Source organism: Equus caballus, chromosome 15, assembly GCF_041296265.1.
Source record: "Equus caballus isolate H_3958 breed thoroughbred chromosome 15, TB-T2T, whole genome shotgun sequence".
NCBI lineage: Eukaryota > Metazoa > Chordata > Mammalia > Perissodactyla > Equidae > Equus > Equus caballus.
The window spans coordinates 41,106,452-41,120,732 of NC_091698.1; positions in this window are offsets into that span (position 1 = coordinate 41,106,452).

The following is a 14,281-nucleotide window of genomic DNA, read 5'->3' on the forward strand; positions in this document are numbered from 1 at the left end:
GATAACAGTCCTTTATCTAATGTGTCTTTTGCAAATATATCTTCCCAGTTTGTGGCTTGTCTTCTCATTCTCTTGACGGTGAATTTTGCATAGCAAAATTTTTTTAATTTTAAGGAACTTCAGCTTATGAATAACTTCTTTCATTGATCATACCTTTGATGCTATATTTAAAGGTCATCACTATGCTCAAGATCATCTAGATTTCCCCCCATATTACCTTCTAAGATTTTTATAGTTTTGCATTTTACATTTGGGTCTATAATCCATTTTGAGTTAATTTTTGTGAAGGGTGTTAAGCCTGTGTTTAGATTCACTTTTTTCACATGTGACTGTCTAGTTGTTCCAGCACCATTTATTGACCCTTACATATTTTGAACCTGATTTTTAGGTCAAAACAGGTTCATGATTATTTTATTCTGTTGGTTCAAAGTAATTCTTTTAAATATTAAATTATCCAGAAGTTCCAAGATTTGTCTGATAGCAGTTTCAGAAAAGTAAACAAAGACTAAGGAGGAGCTGGATAATCCATTAAATAATAGAGAGAATTTTTCCAGACAAGGAGCAAAATACGCATACCTATAATGAAGAGCAGGGAAAAAAAGGGCCATTTTCTTGATATATATCATGGGAAAACTATATAGTGAAAAACATAATAAGATTTATAAATACAGAAAACTAAGTACTATCTTAAAAAAACAGATTTTTATTAGATAATATATTGACAAAACAGGATTCGAGAAGACAATTTCTTGAAGTTCTTATTTTGTAGAAAAAATCATTTTTAGCTTTAAATTCTTCAAATAGACAAAAAACCATACAAGTGTGAACAGAATGAAATTAATCTTCAGTGATATAAGGACTGAAAAATTTTAACCCCTGAAAGATATATCTGAAGAAAAAAACCAAAATGAAGTCATGCAGCAGAATGAAAATAAATGCACACAGTATGTGGAATACAAAATAGTCACAAAGAATTCAATACTATGTATGGATAAGCCTCAATTCTCCTATTAAAAGACATAGATTCTCAGATCTTTGGGCAGAAAACAGCTTTACTATGTGCAAGAGAAACACTTAAAAATGCTACAGAAAATAACTGAAAATACAAACATGAAAAAAGAAATACCCATTGTTATAAAAAGTGATCATATCATTTTTAATTTTAAGTAACAAAAAAGCAAGGATAAATATATGGAAATATGTTCTATTTCTTAGTTTGGGTGGCAAATTAATGGATATACATTTTACAATCATATTAATGAATAACTTGTATATATCAAATATTTCATAATTTAGAAATGCAAATCAAAAATGTAATTGCATCTCACTGTAATGTAACAAATTAAAAATTAAGCAATTCATGTGCATAATTCCTGGGTATTAGTTATGTGTGTATATATGTGTGCATATGCTTTTGTCCTAGGATCAAATTATGCACATAATTTTGCTCTATAGACTTTAGAGGTATTATATATTGCGAATACCCTATGGATTTAAAAGACTTTAAATATAATTAATAGCAAAGTAACTTTCCTTTGTTTGTGAAAACTATAAGTAATATAATTATTTTGCTATATTGAGGCCATTGCATTATTTTTAATATTTTACACTGACTTTTTCTATTAGAATAACCACTCTAATCTCTTTTTATTTATACATTTGAAACTTTTAATTTAGCAATTAAATTTTTAAAAACCCTTATTGAATAAAATAGGATATTAAATTTAAAAACAGAAAAAAAGTTACTCACAAACCCATACTTAATAAATTTAATTCTTGGTTTAGAGACTTACAGAAATGTATCATTAAAAATATACTCACAGGGCCAGCCTGGTGGCGGAGTGGTTAAGATCGCCGGCTCCACTTCAGAGGCCCTGGGTTTGCTAGTTCGGATCCTCCGCGTGGACCTAGCACAGCTTGTCAAGCCACAATGCGGCAGTGTCCCACATAAAATAGAAGAAGATTGGCATAGATGTTAGCTCAGGGCCAATCTTCCTCACACACATACACACTCACACACACACATATATATTTTATTTATATATATACTCAAAATCACAATCATCTTGCACACAGTTTTAAAATAATGTTTTAAATATCCAAGAAATAGTTAACTCTGTTTTCTCTTTCTTCTTGCTTCTCACTACTTGTATCTGAAGTAGAGCGGTATTGGAGGAGGTCATTGAGAGTACGTGACTGTTGGTTGACCCTTGAGATGGACCCAGGCATTTGGAGGCTCCTCCCTTCCTGCCCTGGTTTGAAAGGTGCCTTCCGCTTGCCTTCCGCACACTAGAAGCTGCCCCAAGAATGCAGCCTGAGATAGTACCGTGTTGTGGAGATCATCTGGACAGTATACGTTACTGAACCTAGTTAAGGCTTCTGTGTGGAATTTTAAGATTCTAGCGGGCGAAAGTGGAGACCCAGTCCTCTTGCAGTCGACCAAGACAAATCTAAGTAAATTCCCTTGCTTATTAAACTTGCCACCTACCAATCTGGAGTGATCTGTCCTTTCTATAGTCTCTCCTTGCTCCCTGTGAATGGGGGCCAGTTTGCGGACCAACAAGCAGACTTGGCTGAAATCATTCTTGAGCAATTCATTCCATGAAGGTGTCTGGGTGTAAATGAGTCGTTTTATTTCCAGAGGTATATTTAGTTACCACTCTCATGACTAATTTGACCAGATAAATAGTTTTAAGTTTAGAGCGATTTATTTTCCCTTCATCATTTTGAAAACATCCATTCCTACACAGATTCATTATCACTGTGGCTCCATTTTTTTTCAAGTCCAAATTATCTAAGTGGGGGTATCTTTTCACCAATTTTGACAGAAATATCTTGAGTCATTTTAACATATGGGCATGGGCCTTCCTTCCATTCATGAGCATGTTCCTCTATAGATTTTCGTTTGTTTGTTTCTCTATTGTTGTACTATTCTGGTCCTGAATTTAGGAGTTTCACTTATGTTGTTGCTCTTGCCTGCTCTAACATTCGCTTTTTCATTGACAAGAAGTTATTTTACCTTATAGAGAACTTTACATATTTTAATCTAATCCTAATTATCCTTATTTATTCTTTGCTAGATGATCTGTCAAAGACTGAAAACTTCATGATTTTTTCATACAAATTATTTTTCCCTGTAACATTTCTATTTTAATTATTCCATGTTTTCTTCTTTCTCCATCATAATTTTATATTTTTACCTGAAACTTATAAAAGTTATTGTTTATAATAGAATACACTATTAAATCTTTCTATGAGAAGATAAGAAAATTAGAAGTTACTTTTGCTCTCACAATCTATTTTTACACATTTTTACTGTATCTATTATTTTCTTAACAATATGATTAGCAATGTTAATGCAGTCTTCCCTCAGTATTCATGGGGGGGTGGTTCCAGGACCCCTAAAATTTCGCATACCAAAATCTGCAGATGCTCAAACCCCTCATATGAAATTGCATAGTAGTGGCATGTAACCTATGCTCATCCTCCCATATACTTATATCATCTCTAGATCACTTATAATACCTAATACAGTGTAAACACTATGTAAATAGTTGTTCTACCATATTATTTAGAGAATAATGACAATAAAAAAGTCTATACATGTTCAGTTCAGACGTGACCATCTTAGGCCTTTCTATCAGGAAGTTGGTTGTATCAGTGCATGCAGAACCCACAGATACAGAGGGTTGACTATATACATTAATTAGCATACAGCAATACACATTTGCAAAATCAAATAAATTACAGTGAAAAAATCATTTTCAGGTATATTTTCATCATTAGTACTTGCTTTGAAATGATATTTTCAAAAGAGATTGAGCCTTGTTTTCCCTATGTGTGCATTCAATACCCATTATCATAGCTTTCATACAGCAATATCTTATTGCTTATATTTTTATTTTGATTTATCCTTTAGTTTTCCTAGCACTTATTTTTTCAGGATAGATATACAGTTACTATACCTTTTGATTCTTTGTATGTCTTAGCATTACTCTGGTTTGATTACACACATAAGAACTTTTGTGGTGATAAAATTATAGAATCGTGATATCTTTCTCTCAAAGCTCTGTGGTCATTTCTCCAATATTTTTTGGCTAGTCAGTCTATTACTGAAGAAGACTATATCATAGATCACGTTTTGTTTTTTTCTATAGAAGTATCTCAGTTTGTACTTTTCTCTTGTCAGATTGTTTGTCAGCTTTTGAATTTAAGATTTTGAGATAGCTATAGATACAGATCTATAGATACATATCCAATTCACACTGCAATTAGGCTTTAAACATGGTGTGCTCCCTGGGTCATTTTAATACGCCCGTTTTCCTGCCCCTGACCTGAACAAATCAATGTATGTGACAGCTCACCATCACTTCTTGATTGTTCTCCAATTGCTAAGTCAGTTCATATCCGTGCTCAAGTATACTGGACTGTGAGAGAAAATCTTCAAATTTTGATAATTAATTATTCCTAGTTTATGTAATTTTTTTGTTTGACATTTAGAAACTATTTTAAATAATAACAATAAAATAAGATAAGTGATTTTGAAGATTATGAGGGTTTTTTGGTAAATGTCTGCTTATAAGTGTGGTGGCCTCTTAAATAACTTGCCATATGTAATATCCATAAGGCAATAATACTTAAGAAATTCTTATATTTTATATTTATAATCTCATCTGAGCGTGCAGAGATATCTGACTCCTTGTTTGTGTTTTTAATTAAAGTTTTGTATTTTTTTCATCATTGCAAGCAATTAAATGGAAATATTTATAATATAAATGTTGGAAAGGAGGGAGCTTTTAACACGTAAAATAGGAATTATTGCTGTTATTAGATTTATGGTAGTTGAAGATCAAATGAACTAAATCTGTGAACGTTCCTTAATTGCCACAGAGAAATCTAACAGTAATAAAAATGAAACTGAGTCCATAGGAGAATTGCTAGCTATTTTATTTGAATCCAGAATGCGGAAATACATAACTCAAGTGGAAATGTTAGAGATTATACCACTATGATGATAGCATACTTATTTTATTTTATAAAATTCAAACATTTTAAAAACTTAATTTATTATTTTAGGTGCTTTGTTTAAAAAAATACCTTTTGGATATACCTTAATTACTGACTAGACTGTTCCCTGGCTCCTTGATGAATCGCTTCACAACAAAAACCCAGGGTTTTCTCATTCAGCTTTACTTTTCATTTTAAGCACAGTGATTGGAATTTAGTGTTAAAAGCCCTTGCTTTTATTTTCAGTGCCATTGTCAGTCTTTGAACAATTCACTTGACCTTTCTTTTCAAATAGTAATAGTGGTGGAAGTAATGACTTTCTCCCACTATAATGATCATTAGAGAACAAATAATTTTTGTAATGACAGTCTACACTTAGTGAAGAAATTTTCTGTAAAAGACAGATTTATTATCATTATTATATAATTTTCTTGTATGTAAGGCAATGTAATCATGAGACCTTACTTTTATTTCTGGTACTTTCTGAGGACTGCTGAATGACCTTAAATATGTTTCTTTAAACTCCCTATTTGTCAAACAATGATGGGATCAATCTATGTTTCTTGTTTTAAAAAAAAGTTTTTGAGAGAATTATATGTTTCTAGAATAACTCTTTGCCCTTGTTCTCATTCCATTAATTTTTCCTGGTATTGATGAGCTTCCATTTTTCACTCGGATGAAAAATGTCTACTACTATTTCTTCAATTACTTGTCCTTTATTTGCTGTGTTCTCTCCTTCTGGAATCCTTATGTTAAGTGTATCGACTATCTTGATTTTTCTCTTAACACATTAATTTGATCTTTTCCTTTTATTTTGGAAGGAATTTTCTGTGTTTAAGTCAGTTTTCTATAGTAACTATTCTGCCGAATATGCTTCTCTTTGCATTCATTTAGCAGTTATTTTTCTTTCATCTAAGAAAGCTTTATGATCACAGAATTTTTCCCCATCCAAAATTATTGAATTGTTTGTTGTTCATAATTTCTATGTCCTATCAAGAACTTACTTGAATTAAATATTCTAATTTACTTTTTTTCATTTGTCCTGATTGCAATTGTTAATGACTAAATTTCTAATGCTATTTCTTTCTTATGAAGTGCTGATTCATTATTTTTTCTATCATTTTTTGTGCTTGCAGATACAAGTTTATATTTATAGCCAAATGGCATGGGTTTTAAGTAGAATGTTGAAGACACAATTCAAATATTTAGTTCATATAGATCTTTGCTCTAAATAATAATCAATTTTCTTTATATAACATCAGTTTCTTTTCTTTCCTCCTTCCTTCACTCCTCTTTTCATTCTTTTTGATGGGTAATTTTGCCTATAAAAGTTATTTTTGGGGAAAACTTATTTGAAGAGAAATGGAGATGAAGGATACATACACACACACATAAATACACACAAAAACATGTATGTATACATAAACTCTACTAAATGAATAATCATAAAATTCTTCTTTCTAGAATCAATTCAAAAGCTTTTAAGAACTCTGCTTTTTTTTTCAATTAAACTTAATTCTGCACATTACTTATTTATTGAGGAACATCCCTTTGCCGCACAGTGACTAGAGCCCTCTTCTTTCTATAAGTTCTGGTGTTTTATAAATTTGTAAGCAATGAATGATGTCAATTTCAGAATCTAGTAAAGATTTGTGAAAAATTTACGTGCTCTTAACCATAGGCTACTCTCACCAACATGTCCTCTAGAATGATGTTTTTACTAAAAACAATGTTTGACTCCTTCACACTTCTAGACTAAAGGCCTTATTATTGTAGTGTGAAAAATGACACCTCCAATAAGAAACATTGAACTTTTTAACCACATTCCATGAATTCACTTATTTAAAATATTAACAAACTAGTTAAAGAATAAATCTAGACCACATAAAATATTATTTCTCATGGATAGAAAAAAAGAATAGGATGAAATAAATTAAAACTAATGCTATTGAAATACTCTAAGCCCTTCTGAGATAATAATATTAAATATAAAATATTCCATTTCAAAAACACTTTAAGACATATTATAAATGAGAGAACGTATATATCATATATAATTTTTCACTTTATTAACTTGATTATATTCTAGCAAAGGAATAGTATAGACTTAAATTAAAATTAAAAATGCAAACAACTACAGATATGAATTGACCTCAAAATTAGATTGCAAATAATTTTATATGACTTTCAGTTCTCTTTATGTGTTTTTCTATTATTTCAAGAAAATAATAAATTGTAATATATAGGCGTGCAAATTTGAATCCTTCTCTAGTATATTTCAATCTCAAGAGTTCTAATATCCCTTAACCTCCCTTCCTCTCTTCTTTCCCCACTCTCTTTTTTCCTCATTTATTTATTGGTAATTTTAGCTCTAAAAATTACTTGTTGGCAAAATCTTGTTGGAACTGATATGTGAATGAAGGATATATAAATATCCTTCACTGATCCAACGTGGAATTAATATTTGTATATTTCTCTGCAAAATTGTTAATGGATTTAATTATAGAATGCTGTCCCTTAGAAGTTTTGGTAACACACAGTATATGAACTCCTTACTATTTTATACTGTGAATTTAGCTATTTAATGTCTATCTCCATTTATAATCATTATAAAATTATAACTTGATAATTGTGATGAAGGAGAACTATGTGGTGTTAAGACATTGTGCTAATGTAATGGGCTATAGGAATTCACAAAAAATTTATCTGAGGCCTAAAAGATGAATGGGAATTAGCTAGGCAAATCACCTGAGTGGAGTTTGGGATGGTGTGTAAAAGATTATTTCCGGGAGTGAGACTAGGATGGGTAATGGCCTTGTAGCAAAAGGGAACATAGTGAGTGCAAGAGTTACAGGAAGGTAAGGATGCCTATAGTGGTGATCATGAAGGTGAGCAAGGAGTGATTTGAGGCTAGTGAAAAGGGTAGGGCCACATATATATATATATAAGAATTGGCATATCATGATGTTGTTCTTATCCACAGAGCCATAGGTTGCCTTTGGGATGTTAACATGGTTATATGTTGCTAATTTTGGAGTTTTATGTTGTACACCAAGCGGTGGGAGGTAGAGTAGGTAGACCAGTTAGAAAACTATAGAAATAGCCTAGGAACAAAATACAGGCTTCTTAGATTAGAATAGAAATGATAAATATTGAAAACAGTGAACAGATTCAAGAGAAAGTCAAGGTATTAGCAGAAAGAAAGAGATATCAAGAAAGAAATCAATGTTCATTTCTTGAATGAATTGAAGTATAATTTAGTACAGAGGAATTAGAGCAGGTTTGGTTGAGAAGCAGAAATCATGAGTTCTGTTTCGGACAAGTTGAGTTTGAGTTCTTTTGGGGACAACCAAGTGGAGATTTTAATAAAGCAGTTGAATATACGGGCCTGAAGCGTAAATGAAATTGCTGGGCTGAAGATGTAAATTTGCGAGTCATCATTTGTACATGAACATTAAGCTATGGATTATATGTGTTTTATATATACATATATTTTTTGCCTAGTAAGCCAGAAAGTTAAAGAAGAGAGAGCCTAATGTCGTATATGAGATTTTTTAAAATGTTGAACTGTGAAAACAAAAAGAGAAGAACCAAGAATATAAAGTGGAAAATTGAGAACATACTGAGTCATGATATCCAAGGAAAAAGATATTTTCAATAAAGAAGGCATGAGAACTATGTTCCTATAAATAAAAATAACTTATGGATTGAAAAATATCTTTTGCATTTATGAAATGAAGGTCATTGGCAAAAAAATGCTCCAAATAATTAGCAATTATATAACATGGACAATGACTGAGCAGATACTGGTTGTAAAGCTAAGGCAGGACCCTGAGGAGCCCTGTTATGATAAGCAATCTTTTAGTTGCAGGTTCTTGGAGAGTTTGACAAAATGGTGCATAAGGTGAAGCTGATGCTGATGGGAAAGATGGGGAGAAGTTTGGATGGGGAGGTGTCTCAGGGCAGAAGTACTTTGTTATTTAAACAACTGCTATTAGTACTTCATTCCTAAAGACAAGTCCTGGTGATTGGTGACTTTAGAAAAATCTTATTCAATAAATTGATGGGCCAGGAGTCATACTGGGCCAAAAAGTGAGTGAAAATAACAAAATGAAATTGTAATGTTAAGAAGGTCTTTTTATATAGTGTGGCTAAGAAAGAAAGATGTGTAACTGGATGGAGATAATCAGCGGAATGAAGATGTTTTGTTTACATTAAGAATATGTTTTAAAACTAATGTGACTGGTCATGTTGAAAAGTACAGGAAAAATAAGCAAGAGATTACATAATCATATCTTAAATGATGAGGAAATGATTACTCTTTGACAGGAAGAGGATGATTCTTTTATTTTCAAAGGAGATGGGGATAAAAAGATAGAGTGGAAGCTAGATCCAAAAGAATAAAATGAGAGTTGCGGAAAGTAAGCGTAAGTTGGCCAGAGAACTCACTGGGTTGCCGAGTTTAGAAATTTTGATCATAGATTCGAAGCTGAACCAATTCACCACACGTGTGAATTTCTGTAAAAATTTGCATCTCTGTGTTATAAATTTTTAAAACTTTAAAATTTCCTAATGCCTCAACTTTCCCACAAACAGCCTATGAGCATCCTGCCTAGGCAACCAGGCACACAGTGTGATAAGACTGGTTCCTGCCACAAGGTCTCCTTCTTTCCTCCCTTCATTGTGACTTAATGACACTCAAACACACCAATAAAATTCTCTTCCACCTTTTGCTTGTGTACTCCACCCTGACCCCCATGAGTCCTCACTTGCTCTCAGCTCCCCACCTGCCTGGTTGAGCATACTCGCTTGGTGCTCCTTGCATGTAATTCCCTGTGTGGCATGCCCCACTCTTCTAGAGCTTATGAGTATAATAAATCTCTTCTCCCTTCATATGCCACTCCGTCATGTTATTCTGTGTCCACACCAGATTTATCATCAAAAAAAAAAAAAAAATGATTTTAAGTAACATAAGTATTCTTCACAATGCAATCTCTCTGTCTCTTTGGATGCAAGCATGAAGAAATGGGATAGTTGAGATCCTCCGTGGTTGGATTGCTGTCAGAAGGGTATAATGAAGTGGTAAAGAGTAGTGGAGTCTAGGGTCCTGTTAAGAGATCATCCATTGGTAAAAGCATGGACCATGGCATTGTGGAAAATCAGATAAATCTTCCAGGACATCAAAGATGAGGATTATCAATACAACCAGGAAGAAACAATATGATTTGATGGCTCTGTCTTGGCCTCTCAGTACATTTTCCATCAGATGTAGATCAATGAGAAAGAGTATAACTTATCCAAAACTTCTTATTTATCAAAAGTGTTTCTAAATGGATATTCTTGCATCTTACCCTCTCTTGACCAAATTGAACTGAGCAAAAGTGAGATAAAAAATGTCAAGGGACTATTTCATGAGTTTAGAACAAGATTCAGATTTTTAAATTTGCAACCATAGATTTAAGGGGCTGTTTGTTGAAAAAGACATCTCTCCAGCTTCATAACTCAACTTATAGTCTTGTACTAAAGTAGTCATTTCAAATATTATCTATTGCATAGTCCCAAGATTCCCCTGTTCCATGAAGTTTTCTCTAAACTCCTAAAATTAATTGTTTAAATAAGTCCAGATAGAGTATATACTATTGTTCCCTTCAGGTAAATTACATAATGACTGAATGTTTATTATTCCTTCAAAGTTTCTTTTTTTGTCTACCTCTTACCAGTTTTACCAGAAAATGAAGAGTCTACATTTTTCCTTGACATTTTATATAGTGGAGGATTTTACGGCTTACCTGCAAAAGGAGTTAAGCCAGATCCAGCAACTTTTAAAGAGAAATTTTTAAATCAGAAAAATATTTTTAATGTAATGTTAAATATAATCAGTGAGTAAGTTAAAAAAATAATTTTAAAAAAGGCTGAGACAAGAAATATCTAAAGGTTGTTGATGCAAATAATCCAGAATCAATTTATATATCGAAATAAAAGTGAGTTTCTGATGAGCCAATTTGAGGATTATGACACGGGAGAACTTTTCTACCAAGGAAGGAAGCTCCCTGAAAAAGTGGGGTGTACAGAGTCGCTGTAGACCACCTTGAAACAAAGAGCATACATCACATATGACAGGACTATATATATTTTCTTTGAGGAAGGTTAGCCCTGAGCTAACATCTGTGCCCATCTTCGTCTGTTTTATATGTGGGATGCCTGCCACAGCATGGCTTGATAAGCAGTGCATGGGTCCACCCTGAGGATCCGAACAGGCAAACCTCAGGCTGCCGAAGTGGAGCATGCCAACTTAACTGCTGTACCACTGGGCTGGCCCTGGAATATCTCTTTTACTACTGTCACAAGATGTTTACCTAGCACAGCGGGTCAATGGTCACAAGTTGAGCACAGCAAGTCAGTGGTCAGCAGGTCACTGGTCACGAGATGAGTTAAAGCAGGTCAGTAATTAAGCTTTAGTTTCTGAGAAGAAATGTTTATCTTTTAAGAAATGCTGATATGGGGGAAGAAACATCCCTATCTTTAAGGCCATCATTGTTGGCTTTGGGACGTTGTAAACGTTTAAAGTAGATGTGCAAGGCACATTCAATAGGCCACATCAGGCCTTTCTGGAAAAACAGGGTCAGGTCAAATTAGTTTTAAACCAAATGGCTTCCTCATATACTCCAATATATCCTATTGCTTTTCATTTATTCATCAAGGGTAAGGATTATCCTAAAATTTAATATCTAAAGTAGAAGTTAAGGAAACTAAAATATTCAATAAAAGAAAAGGCAAGAGTAAAAAAATAAGATAAATAGATACAATTTAAAATAAATGATGTATATCTAGAAATAAAATTAATAAAAAGTATAAGTCACATAAGTAAAATGTTAGTATTCTATATTCATGAGAGGAAAAGTTTAAAATAAGTAGGTAGAATATATGGAAGATTAAGAAAAAGTATTAAAATCAAAAAATTAAGATCCTGAAAATTAGGAGAAAAAGAAAAGAAATAATTTCTGTTTTTCCAAATCTGTTTCTAAAAATATTAAAATTGATACAGAGGATAGGAAGCAGTTCGAACTTGATCAAGAAAGAAAGTTATTATTCTAAAGAGGGCTAGAATCTCAGGAATAGAAAATGTTTGAAAAGTAGCTGAGATCTACAACCTCCATGTCTCAGCTTCTTAATTCTGATGCCAATGCACCACCATTTTGGGATTAGCCTTTGTACCTTTCATTTACACTATCGTTGTCTTGCCCCAGTTGGTCCTGGTAACCTGTCACAAGACTGCATTCTACATGACAGATTTAGAATTCCCATAGGCTGTTGCTGATACTAATTTCTACTTTAAGAATGAAACAAGAGGGCTGGCCTGGTGGTGTAGCGGTTAAGTTCACATGCTCTGCTTTGGCAACCATGGGGTTCTCCAGTGCGGATCCCAGGTGGGGACCTACCCACATCTTATCAAGCCATGCTGTGGCAGGCATCCCACATATAAAGTTGAGGAAGATGGGCACGAATGTTAGCTCAAGGCCAATCTTCCTCAGCAAAAAGAGGAGGATTGGTGTTGGATGTTAGCTGAGGGCTAATCTTCCTCAAAAAAAAAAAAAAAAGGAATGAAACAGGAAGAAATTAGGATAAAAAATTAAAGTTTAGCTAAGGCATGGAGGCATAATAGATATTACATATGAAAAGAAAGATGTTAGATCATATGCAGAGTTCAAAAGCGTTTTTGTTTTGTCTTGTACTTTAATGTGTTATGTGACTCTAGAATCCACTGGCAACAGGGTCGGGTTGTCGGAAGATAAAGATGTTTGAAGATGGTTTCTTTGCAGAAAGTTGCTATTGTACTATGAATTCCACTGTCTCCAAGAATAAAATATGTGTATGTAAGTTGAGGTTCCAGCCTCCCACCTCAAACCCATTAAGAGTACTTTAACTGGGAAATTTAGCAATAGTCAAGCGAGTTTAATGAAAATGAAGGAGACGGTAAACTGGTCTGTTATTCCATAGCAACTTGGACAATCTAGAGGATGAGAATTGACTATCTGCTTTGACAGTGAAGTGAAGGAGCAAGTGGCTGCTGTGTTAAGATTAAAAGATGTACTGATCATCTGACTTCATCTCCAACCTTTTATCATCCCCCAAATATTCCAATTTGCAATTCACAATCAAAATAATCTTTAAAATCTTCAGCCCCATCTCAGAAAGTTTGCTATTCCCTTACTACTGTTTTTTTCACACCTCTTTCAAGAAAATGATTACTTTTACATTTGCATCTAAAATGTAACTAAGTCTGGAAGTGAGGCAGCTGCCCTCCTTGTTCCACATGGCGTCTTCCTGCCTCTTCCTAAAAGCCATCTACTCCTTTGAATACATTATCAACAGGTCATTCTGCTTTATCAGTGAATGATTATTAGTACCAGATCATTGTCTTTCTCTTCTTTACCATCCTTTTTGCACAACCCATCATCCACCTCACTTCTCAGTTTCCTGAATTGCTCCTCTTTAACGATCTGCCCTCGCCTCTACGCATACGTCCTCTTGACCGAAGCATTTCTCATGTGGGATCACCTCTAAAGTCTCATTACTCTCATTACGCGTTCCCTGGTTACTACCATCTGCCTTCCTTTGGGAACTCCACTTCCTTAAGTCCGCCCCATTGTTGCTTCTAAGCCATCCGTCTACCATTCTTTTTGTCCGTTGCCCTTGTTCATTTCCTCAGTTCCCTCCTTATTGTCATCTTCCTCCAAAAAATCTAAAATTATTTTCTCTAAACTCATATCCAGGGTCTTCCTTCCTTTTACAATGACATCTTCTGAGTCCTGTCTAGTGCTCAGTCCTCCACATACTCAGTAATTGCATTCCTTTTGTAATCAATGCACTATTTTCCTCATTTCTACTTTCTCCTTTCAATCAGCACGATAGTAGCTGTAATATTTGCAGTCAACAACAACAAAAACTCTTTTGAACCTAGATTCTTCATCAATTGGCTTCTTATTCTTATGTCCTTTTTCACGGCAAAATTACTCCAATTGTTAAATGTTTTTGCTCTCTCCACTTCCTTGTCTCTCGCTCTATTTTAAAGTCACATCAGTCTAGTTTTGTCTCCGCTATGTCTTTGGGATCCATGTTTCTAGATCAACAATAAACTTCTCAGCTACCAAATCCAATCTTTATATCTCATCTTAGTTGCCTCCGAGCAACATTTCAAAAAAAGAAGGTCATTCCCTTTTTTTAAACATGTGAAACAATTAGGGACTTAGGGACAGAGGAAGGGCAAGTGAGC